Source organism: Arvicanthis niloticus, chromosome 2 (genome assembly GCF_011762505.2).
Source record: "Arvicanthis niloticus isolate mArvNil1 chromosome 2, mArvNil1.pat.X, whole genome shotgun sequence".
In the NCBI taxonomy this organism is placed as follows: Eukaryota; Metazoa; Chordata; class Mammalia; order Rodentia; family Muridae; genus Arvicanthis; species Arvicanthis niloticus.
Window position 1 is genome coordinate 2,534,114 of NC_047659.1, and position 12,294 is coordinate 2,546,407.

The window sequence follows — 12,294 nt, forward strand, 5'->3', positions numbered from 1 at the left end:
GTGGGCTCCCAACACCTTTGTATCTCAGTCTGGCTGGAAAGTTGTTGGGAGCCAACCACTAGCAGAAAGTGGCTACCCTCTTTGCAGCCATCTGAGCAATATACCAACACAAGAGACTTGTTTTGCAAACAGCCTACAACAGCTGAGCACACTCTGATAAACATCTTGTTTTGCTTACATATCTTGTTTTGCTGTTTATTGTCCCCAGCTGCAAGGCTCAGATGAAAAGCACCTTCAGCTGTGTTCCTCTGCTTGTCCATGGCTGTAAGCCACCTGGTAAAGGATATAAGTACCCAGAATTTCCTTGCAATAAATGGGACTTCATCAGAGTCTCAATCTTGTCTCCATTCTCTGTGCCTCTTGCCCCTCCATCCCAACACACTCTCTTTCTTGCTAGATAGACCCTGTTCACTGACCTGGACAGACCAGATCAGGAAGTAATTAAAAAGCCCAAGGACTGGGAGAATTTAGACATCCATCTCTGTCTAATAGGTGTGGAATTTCAACATGGTGACACCACACCTGAATAAAGAAAGTTCTTATAAGTGAAGAGTTAAAAGATCACTCTTTCATTCATAAGACTACATTCAATTTACTCAAAAGTGACTGAAACCAAGCAGTCAATATGTACAGTGTATAGGCTTATCAAAATATCAAATCAATTACAAGAACAAAACAACAATAAATCAATAACAAACTTCAAATTAAAACAAGATAAAACAAATAACCAAAGTTAGAAAAACTCAAACCAAAATCTAAACTCTAGAACTGTGGGAAGCAGCATTCTTTGGCTGCTCATTTTGCAGCACAGACTTACAGCCTGTGGCTGGCCTTGGCAACATAGTAGGAAAGCAGTTATTGATGGAAATAATCTTTTCAAGAGAAATGTAAGCAGGTCTTCTCTTTTTGGAGTCTGTGTTTGAAGGATATGTCCTCCCAAGACTGAGCATAAGACATGTTACAGTTTTTGGCTTAAAGTCTGCAAGTTTGTTGACAGATATCCATGAAGTTATTCTTCATCAGGGCAAGAAAAATGTACACTCTTACTCTTCCCTGATGCCCAGCAGTTCTTGATGTGCCTCAGCACTCCCCTGAATTTCTCCAAATGTGTATTCTTGCTGGGCTAGTGGCTAGATGAAATTAAGGCCTATTCATGCCAAAGAAAGCAATATAAAGAAGAAACTGCAGCCCACGATTGTCATGGTGATTAGGGATGAGATGCCATAGTGGTGCATTTGCTGCACACACTCAGTGCACCTCATACAGCAGTTCTCTTGGTGGGAGATCTTGTCCTGGTCTGAACGATGTTTGAGTTTCTGCAGGAACATTTTAGACCTATGGAAGGAAGGGCCAAAGACCTGGTAAGGATTTGTCAGTTCAGCTCTCCCTCCAACACCAGTTCTATTCAGCTGGACAGTCCAGCATGACCCATCAGCTGAGGCCATTCCTTGATGCCCAAGTGTCATAGAGTACCCAGGCTTTATCGTTTTCTCAGCTTTTAAAAACTGCTAGAAACTGAACTGTGAACTACACACTCTACTGGTGTAAAAAAAGTATATTTTTCCAGTAGTCCATGTATATTATATTGAGTAGTAACATTGTAGCAATGTCTGAATTTGAGTTCAAGAAACATGAGAGTTACCTAGAAAACCATGTAGATGTCTTATAAAAAACCTACCAAGAATTGAAGACTATGATTATTTCTCCAGTGCAGGAACCTGCCTGTGTTCCACTTGTCAGTCCCTTTATCTGAAAATACCCAGAGAAACCATCTCCCATGAAATCCATGGGCACTGCTCTGGTCCTATAATCAGCAAGAGTGTGTTAAAGAAAATTACTCCACTGAACTATAAGGTGATGGTCATGATGAAACAGAACATACACCTGTATGTCTATGGGTTTTGTAGGGCACACTCTCAAACACACAAAATATACGTGTTCACACAATAAGAGCATGGTATATTGCAGTGATCAGTTTAGTTTCCCAGTTACGGCTAATATAAAAATTGCCCAGTATATTTTTCAGGTATAAAAATATCAAATCTTGAATGGGATAGGTACATAGTGGCATAGCATATGGACAATGCAGTCAATGATATGCTTTCCTCTCTTAAACCTAACTTGGAATCAGGCTTCTTGGCTTATTATTTAATCCGCCTTAGCAAGTTTCCAAGGCTGTGTAGAGTAGGCTTGTTTCCCAGCTAAGGATCATATGTTGGTGGTATATTAGCTTCTTGTTCTTCTTCACTGTTTCAGACTTGTCCCCAAGTAAACAACTTCTTCCAATAGGAGCTCCCTTTACCATAGCCTGACTGACTTGGTGTTCAAAGCTATGAGCCCAGAATAATAAGAATTCCCCATAACTAGGAAAAAATGTAAAACTTTTCCCCATCATTTGACTGTGTCAAGGATATTTTGAGTAAGATAAGGCTGACTAGTTGAAATGCCAAATGCTTGTTTGGATTATCTCACACTGAGCAATAGTCCATGGAAGGGCTGCACCAAATGGTGCATTTTCACTCTTTAGCTAATGGACATCTGGATAGTTTCTCCTTCAGGGCTGCTCTGCAGACCACTACAACTCTGATGTGCCCTATTTGCTCTGTGTACATCTACTACTTGTTCTAATTCGCTGGGTAAAAGGGGACTTCTTTTCCACTTTCTGAAAAAGGCTTCTCACAGACCTACCCGATTTTATACTACCAGACCTGTCTGAAGGTCCTCATTATTCTCAACCGCCATTGAGGCTGATTATAACTGAGAGGAAATTATTTTGAATACCAGTAGTTGCAGAATGCTACACAGATAACACACAGTGAGTGCTTTAGAGATCTTGAGCTTCAAGGGGCTCCTGAAACACCCCTGTTCTTGCACCACATCCCTGGGATTTCTGCTAGATGCAGATACAGCGCCAAGCAACTCAATCTCTCAAGGAATAAAATCCAAGACAGACTTGAAGGCAAACTTTTACTGAGCAGAAGTAGCTGGAAAGGAAATGGTAGCAAGCGATGAGGAAAACAACCTGGAATGCTAAGAAGACACAGTGAGCAACCTAACAATCCAGTGAGCCTTGACAATTCACCAAGAGCAGAAAAGAGACATAAACCCATGGATTTTATACAACAATCTTTCCCTTACCTCCATGTTCCATATTCCTTTGATTTGGTCAAAAGGACTTCAATGAGAATCAATAGTTTTGCCCCTAATCATTTGAAAATCTGACTTCACAAGAATATTTTGTGTCCTGTTTCTCTTGAGAGCTAGGTGGAGATGCAGAATAATTTGACTGCTGTATTTGATGTTTCATGGAAACAAACTGAAATCTCAGAGTGTTTTTCTCATTAAACTTGGCATCTCAAGACACACACAGCTGCATGTCTGAAGAAACACACTAACACCACACTAACACACACACACACACACACACACACACACACACACACACACACACACAAACACCAAAAATCATAAGTGAGCAGAAAACAATGAGGAATCTGTCATGTTTGAAGAAAAGGTCATTTGTCTAGGCAAAGCAGATGTTTCAAGTGAGATCTACATCACTGCTATTCTTCCTAGAGAAATAAAAAGCCCCAAAGAAAAGTTTTCATGGTCAGAATGGGGGTGGGTATATATGCAGAAATTTTCTTTGAAGACTCAAATCTCTCAAAAGAAACCTCAGCTTGTGAGAATCTGTTCCCACATCCCTGCTCATCCAGCCAGCTTTAGACTGTGAGGCCAAACTGTGAGGCCCAGGAACAATGACATCTATAGCAGCACTCAGAGATAACAAGACTGACAAGCTGCTACTGAGGCCCTGTCACTGTGGATCAAGATCTATGAAGCCTGAAGAGACCAACCTGAGATAGAGGGAAAAGGGCAGAGGGAGAAGAAGAACAACATCTGCCAAAGGCAACAGTGAGATCCACTTACTTGTCATTTCCACTATGCTCTCATCCCTGAAAACTACCTCCTACCTGGAATCTCACATGATCCTTGTAAAGCAAATGAGATACAGGTCTTTTCTTCATCTTTCTAAGCCCTGTGATATGCTAAAGAAGGGCTCCACCTAGCACCCTTCAAACTTAGTGGCATGCAGTGGTGTGGTGTGTAGCCAACCCATCGCCCTTAAAAAATGCAGACTCAAGCAGAGCAAGAGCATTTGCTTTCCTTTTTTAATTTTTTAAATTTTTTATTTTATATTTTATTTACATTTCAGATGCCATCCCCTTTCCCCATTTCCTTTCCCTAGAAAACCCCTATCCCATGCCCCCTTTTGCTTTTGGCTTTTATAGGATTTTTTAAATGTTAATCAAAGGCTTAATAAGTTTTGTAATGTTCAATCAGAAGTGTAACCCAATACCCAACCTAGATATATGAACTATCTTTGACTGGTGGAGACACGTGAACATCTGACTCCATGCCCCCCATTCTCTCTCTTTCTCTCTCTCATCACCTAGCTTCTCCTCTCCTTCATCTTCTCCTCTCCTTACTCCATCTCTTCCTCTCGGTACTCCTTCCCCTTCTCCTCCTACATATTACCCTTCCTGCTAAAATAAAACTTTTCTCTCAAAATACAATTAGTGCATAATTATTCCTAATTGTACAGTGAGGTACAAGATAGTCCTAATACCCAGTCCATCATTTTGTTGAATAACCAGAACCTCTGTCATCTCTCCTAACTAAAACACTTAGTTTTGAATCTGGCTTTTTTCTTGGCTTTAGAATGAATGTCAGCTGAAAACCATCCACTCAGATCTTTTCTCTCAAAGTAAGAAGTTAAAGAAGAGCCAGTGTCCCTATTCCCTGGGCTTGGGGAATAAGGTGGTTGATATTGCTCTGCCTCTCTAGGGAAAAGTAGTGGTTTGGTTGGAACAGGGAGGATTAGCTACGACTGACTGCATAGCCATAACCTATTGGTAGCAATCTGTATAATTAATATCAAGATGAAGTTATAATTTCTTAAGTGGTACAAAACTTTGATTTCAAATTTAAGGATTTCATTGGCATGAGCTTCATAGTGATATAAAAGTGAGATGAATATTGATACTGTCATGGGCATTGTGCCTGTATAACACATTTAGGAATACAAGGCTTAGAACCAGTCCTTCTTTAACTTTTTAAACTGATTTGGGACGGTTAGCCTATGAGTTAAGGGACTATAGAAAATTCATGGTTTGAGTTTAATGTTAGGGTGTTTTCCATATTTTAGTTAGAAATAGCTGAGAGGAGTTAACAGACAACAGTCCAGGTTACCTTACATGGATAGTTTGTTTTCAAAACATCAGAAGTCCATAGAATTGACGTTACAAATATTTCTATATTAATGTTCATTTTGATTAGAGACATGTCTGCTCCTGACAGCTTCCTGTTGTGGATTCTAAGAAGAAATTGAGCATCCTTGGAGTTAATCTAGTTGTGCAGTGACAGCCACTAGGCAAGAATTGCCTCTTTACATCTACAGACAAATTACTGTCCAGAAAAGGACACACTTGCAGAAGTTGACTGATTATATCTGCCTAGACAGAGTAATCATCCCTTAATAATTCCACATCACTAAGGTTTGTCAGATAACTCTGGGCCAGAAGGCTGAAGATTTGATGCTCTAAAGTTCGATAGTATAGGGGCTTTTCAGGTGTTCAGTGGTCTCTATAAATTGGCTAAGTTTTAGAAGCTATGCTTAGTCTTCCCATAATTTCAGTTAACTCAGTCATTCTGGACTTCTGACAGGGTTGAAGACCTATAGAGCATTTAGTTTCTAAACATGGAGTTTTTGAAAAAGGCTATGTCCACACAAAGCCTTGTAAATGATCACATAAATGATCACTTGGATGAGACATAGGTGAGGGCCTAGATAAGTTGGTGGACAGTGACACTGGTTTATCCATGTTTCTGGTTAGACATGAGGACACTCTGCCTCTGATGACTCATCCTACCTGCTGATGCTTGGCACCCGGGACATAGATGTTCTTGTTGGACTCCTCACAGAAACTCTTATCTTCTCCATAGGACACTTGTGGTTCACTCTGCTCCACCAGCAGATTTCTGTTCCCGCTCTGCAGCAATATCCTGACATTGTCTTTCAGTTGAGAACATTCTCTAAGGAGTTGGCAGTGCCTGGTGCTGAACCACAAACAAACAAAATGGTGATTCCCAGCCAGCTTCCATTTGCCTGTCACTCCTCCCAGTACCATCATCCCTGCAAGTGTCCTAGTCCCTAGACAGCCTCAGACTAGAGTCCCCAGTATACATATCAGCACCAAGTAGAGGCAGGTCTCATCCAGAGACCAGCAACATTCCCCCAGACTGAAATTACTTCTGTAAGGCCTGACAGCAAGTGGGTTTATGTCCATCAAGGAAGATGAAATGTTCCTCATGGGTGCTTATCTGTCCCTGGTACTAGAAAACCATCAGCAGGTAGAGGGCAATTCCCCTCTGACAGAGGAGAGAAGACCCAACAGGAATACACTCTTTCCATTTTTGTCATGGATCCCAGATCTTTAAATCTATTGTCAGAGCCATAGAAGTTCAGTGTTGCTTGATATTCCCATCGAGGTGAAAATATTTTCTATGTAGAGGATCCTGAATTTGGAAGAATAAAGACTGAAAGGTCTTACAAACTTATCCACTTCTACACTCTTCAGACTTAGGACACCTGAGTGCAAGAGGTACAAATCCATGACCCTTGCCTCAAGGCAGGGTTCCTTTTAAGAAACAGTTAGTATAGAACCAGAGCCCTTACTTTTGTTCAAAGTCCTAGAAGGACAGAAGCATTCCCTGTCTAGTGCTGGGGTCTCAGCTTTGTCAGTCACTCACCTGTAGGAATAGTTTTCTTCAATGAGGTCCTTGTATTTCTCCATGGCATCAATTACTGACTCTGTCATTTTCTGGATATTCATAATGGTCTTTTCGTGGTTTCTTTTAATGATGTTGAATTCAGTGTTCATCCTGTGTTAGGGCATGGCACACAGAGCAAATATTTCTGTAAGGGTCATGTGCAGAACAGCTGTATCCTGGACTACCCCAGCCAATAATATATGCCACATCCTTGCTCTTTGGACATGGGGCCTATTGGTGCTGATTAAACTTATAATCCTTGGCACAGGACAGCAGAGCCAGGGGACCAAATGGAGGGAGCAGACCTCCAAGAGCATCTCGTGTGAGCCTGAAGGAATACACTAGTTCTGTGAGAAGTTTCTCCTAGTCTCCGCCACAATCTTGGGCCCAATAGATTTTTCTGATGATTATTCTTTTATTTTTAAGGCAGGCCTCTCAATCCTTGGTTTCTATTGTTACATGAATTCTCAGAGGACAAGAAGAATATTTCCAGGGAGAGGCTTAATAACACTTCCTCCCCAGGAGATTCCTATGTGTCACCAGTGCAAACACAAAGAGCAAAGTACCCAGTTGAACAATTTGGTTGTCTACTGACTCAACACTATCCTGACCTGCAAACTGTGCATCTGACAAATCCTCAAACCCCATCAAAGGTCGCAGAGCCTCAGATCCTGAACAGCACAAACACAACTACATTCACACACATACACGCCAACCCACCCACAAACACAATTAGAATGCCAGCTAAATCCAGGGAGGTGCCATAGTCTCAGAGTATAAGGACCAAACTCAGAGGAAAGCAGTGATGACCTGCAGGCATTTCATTTACACACTGAGAGGCAGCAAATATGACCAAGTCCTTCCAGCTGTGGACAGAACCAATCAAACTCCAAGTACCTCAAGGTCAAGTATCCTACTTCACAACACCTGTCAGGGCTTTCTAACATGCATGATTAGAGGTGACACACTCCTTTGATGAGAGGAAATCTTGGGTTAATAGAGAGGGTACAATACAGTCAACAGGGGACTGAGCATAATTACTACCTGTAGTTCAAATCATTATAATTGTACAGGTTCAGCATTTGACTAATTTCTTCCTCCTCAAAGCTCATCTTCTTGATCTTCAATTTCAGTTCTTCCAATCTCGTCATCTTATTCCAGTTACTGATGGTGGAATTCTGGATTGATGTTTGCCTAGCAGAGTCTGGAGATGAATAAACACAAATGAATTTGCAGAGTGGATGGCCCAGGGGCAGCAGAGACAATTCTGAGTTTCAAAAAGAATGGTGAGGGAGAGGAAAAGCTAGAGACACGATGAATCCCAGAAGGAGCAGAAAAGCTATCTTTGAGCTGTTCTGCTCAGCTATATCCCTCTTCCCAACCACCATCATCATACATATGCCACACTCTCTATTACAGAGAGTATTATGCACTGAAATCCATAATATGCCTCAGACATACAGACTTAGGGATCATTGTCAGCTCATATCAGATGTGATGCAGGTAAATCCTGGAGTTCATATTGCTTAGCACCATCAAGGTCTAATCATGTGTGTTGAAACCCAAAGTGTCTGAGACCCCACACATGACCAGTGTAGCATCCTTCTCTGTTCTTGTCCTCAGAGACTCCTTTAACCTGTAGTAATCTAGACGATGAAGGGCTTCAACTCCTACCATGAACAGACACACTGTTAATCTCATAGTTCCTACTGATGGCATTCTTTGCCACTCAAAACGAAATTAAATAGCTCCCAGAAAAGTAGCTGCAGGCTTGTCAGTACCTGGCTCTCTGTCAAACTAATAATCAGAAATTCTTGACTCTTGTTCTACCATTGAGAAATCCCAAGGCTCCAGCTTGTAAGTCATACTCCTGGAAGGCCCAGGTCAAGCCTATTTCTTCCAGAAAGTTCCCCAACTCTACCCAGGACTCACTGTGCCTTCCCCAGAATGATTTCAGTCTTCCTTTGTTACAAGACAGGAGGCCAGTTTCTTTCTTACTGGGAGTGGTCTCTCCTTGATCACCATTCTCTTTCCGAAAAAGCCTAAGCAGCCTGGAAAACATGCCTGTTTGTGAACCCAAAAGGCACTGAAGAAATATCCCACAGGCAGTTGTTGTCACCACAACACAGTTGACATCACAGAATATTCTACTTCTTTCCTAGATACAAGAGAATGTCCAAGGAAGGCATTCCTGATGATGTCACTGGATACTGCCATGACCTACCTGCTAAATAGCTGTCCCCAGATTGTGCAGTTTCTGGGGTGCTCTTTCCTGGAGCCTCCCATATGACCCAGGGAATACCCTTTGGCAACTTCTCCATCCAAAGTTAGAGTTTTCTCTCTGCTTCATGACAAGTGAAGTGCTTCAGATGGAAAGAGTTGGTTAGGACCCTGACATGGGTACAGAAAAATTCTTTAGCACCCAAATCTCTAGAGACCATGAATGTGGGAAATTGTTCTCAATAATAAATATACCACCTGAGCCAATTCATGTGAAATACAGGCCACTTCCCCGGGTTTTCCCTGTTTCCCAGAGGCCAATATCTTTCTCCTATACCTTTAACTGTATAAAACATGGATAGTATTTTCTTAATGTCCATTCCTTCATAGTGGGCATTGTTTCCATATACACATGCATGTGTTTCACAAAATCTCTGGTTTACAATCCTATCTTTTGCAAGGAAAGCTCCCATTTCTTTGGAACATAGGGGCTCAACTACAGGGCAAATGTAAAACTGTAAACTTTTTCTTCTTCAAAGTATTAAGGTGCACATCCTTCCTTTCTCAAATACAAACAGACAATTGTATAAGTGGCCGTCAGTGAGAAAAGGTCAACCTGGACGGTGCACTACTACATTGTAGCCTCATAGCTGTCACTTCTCCAATAACTGTCTTCCTCAATTCCCAAGTCCAGGCATGAGGATGTTGGGGGTTGTAACATGACACTGTACTCATATCACACATAAGAATCAGGATGCTAGGCAGGGAGTGGGATGGCCTGAGGTCAGGTTGAACCTCAATTGTAATGGGCCCATAAGTTCAGGAGGGCATCCCTTTGGCATTGTGGCTTCTGCATTCTTATCCTGGATGTGCTGAATCTGTGCTATAATGCCACATAACTTCACAGATGTAACAGTGTAGTCATGTATGGCTTTTGCGGGGTGACATGTGCCTTTGACTACTACCTTGAGCCACATAATATCACCATGCAAAGCTCAACAGAAGAGGGGAAGATTGTTGATGCATTAGAAGTTTGAGGGCCTTTTCTTCCCATTAGGGCACATGTTTTCCCAATGTGATTTCTCTTTTGAAATTTCACTGATGGTGTCTTGGTAGTTTCCTGCCCTGAAGGTTCCTGGATGCCCCAACAATGGGCCAACTGGATTCAGACTCCTGTTTACCAAAAGAAGGGTTGCTGCAGAATCATGCCATGGCAGCAGGCAGGTCAACTAGGCTACTCTTATGTCCAGCACACCTGGTACAGGACTGGAGGCCTGAGCTATCTGGGGAAAGGAAGCAGCACACAATATCACACAGCAATCTCTGCTGCAACTGCTACAACTGCAATAGCAGTGTATGTCTGTTTGTTTTATATTATGAATACCTACAAAGCTGTTCATTGTTAATACATGCCTTTCATCCCAGCACTCAACAGTTTGTATTTAAAATTGTTGTGGTTAGTATTCCTGTTGTTTGGTTTGGTTTTTGTTTTTAATTCCTGCAGCTAATTGCACGGCACCTAGAATGTTAAACCCATTTATGTAAAGCTGTATTATTTATGTTAGTCAATGATTTTATTCTTAGCAACCACTCCACAGATGATCCATCCCAAAATTCAATTTCAAGTCAGGAAAACAGTCATAGAGATGTTAGTAAACTTGTATGGTCTACCCAACACATCACGACTATAGGATGACATCCCATTTTTGGATTACCTAAGAGATTGTTTTTGAGATGACAGGCCTCTGCATAAGTCTGCATTTGGATGGCAGAACGCCTGGAATGGCTGAAAGAATGTCTGCTCTCTGAAGGCCATGTCTGGCCCTTTAGTGCCTCTGCAGCCTGAGGCAGACATCTGCCAGGAACCCAGGAAAACTTGGCCAGGGCTTGTTCTGGACTGCATTTTGGATGAGCCCTGAGACCTGGGTGAACAGAGGCCTCAAGAGTTCTGGAAAAGGTGAGCAGAGTCCATTGGGCTGCAAGTCCTCCATTTTATTTATCTTTGCTGTGTACACAGTATATGTAAATGACAAAGGTATCCTGCTGTACAACATCTAGTCACTCTAGATGTTAAAGTGTTTGCCAGTGTATCCACCCTAGAATTAGTAGAGCAATACATTTTCCCATTCTGTTAAAGAATGTAATATAATTTCTGTATTAATATATTTTTACTTATTCACTTTACATGCTGCTCAATACACCCCTGTCACCCACATTTTCCCAATACACCTGGCACCTTCTCTGAGCAGATGAGGGCCAGAACTCTCAGGACCTCCCTTCTTCTACCTAACCAAGTTACCCTGTCCTGAGGAAAGGTGCTGAAGGAGATGGAAATGGATGCCTTCTACTTGACTTTCTTCTTGCTACACTCCACTGTCTTTGGGAAGTTCATGCAGAACTAATCTTGAACTTGGTACTTCATTCAGATGCTCCACAAGAAGCATTGACTCTGTGAATATTCTTGAGAGGATATTTCCATCAAACCTACTCCCACTAGTATCCTGACAATGACAAAGGTAATGGGATGCTGGACCTCTATTGCAGGAATTTCCAACTTGGAAGGTCAGTATGAAGTGAATCTGGTTTATTTTTTTAATTCTTTCTAAAAATTGGATATTTTGTTTGCATTTCAAATGTTTTCTATTTCTAGGCCTCCCCTTAGCAACCCCCCTATCCCATCCCACTCTCTCTGCCTCTATGAGGGTGCTCCATGAACCATCCACTCCTCCCGTCTTCCCCCCAGCCATGGTATACCCCTACACTGGACACTGAACACCCCCCTGAGTTACATTCCAGGCCTGTAACTTCATTCATCTGTGACAACAGCTACAAGACAAAGGCCAAATGAGAGTCAGTAGTCAGTTTGGCTGCTACAAGGTTGGTCCTTGAGAATGGCTTACAGAATGCTTTCAAGACTAGGGATGTCTATCTGAAAGAGAAAGAAAAAAGGCCTTAGTCCACACTGCATACTCAGGAAAGTTTAGTAGATGAAAGAAGATGTCCAGCTGTTTTTCGCCTACACAAATGGCAGTAGTGAGAGCCAGGTTAATCTGCCTGGCTGGTAGCATTCATCAAGAGTCAAGCACTGTGCTGAGGACCTACAAGTAAGTAAGCCCCAGGCTCCTTGCACAGAATGGACAGATGGATAAAAGACTTATATCATGTGATGGTGACTGTTTTTCTGTGTGTTTACAGGTGTCCCCTCTGTGTCAGCATGAGCTTAGAAAGAGTTGACCAACA

General features: G+C 41.9%; 1 pseudogene; it reads right to left on the bottom strand.

Moving 5' to 3' along the window:
- Positions 1-784: 784 nt before the first annotated feature.
- LOC117703535 (uncharacterized) lies at positions 785-8,896 on the bottom strand (annotated as a pseudogene).
- Between the last annotated feature and the right edge of the window lie 3,398 nt (positions 8,897-12,294).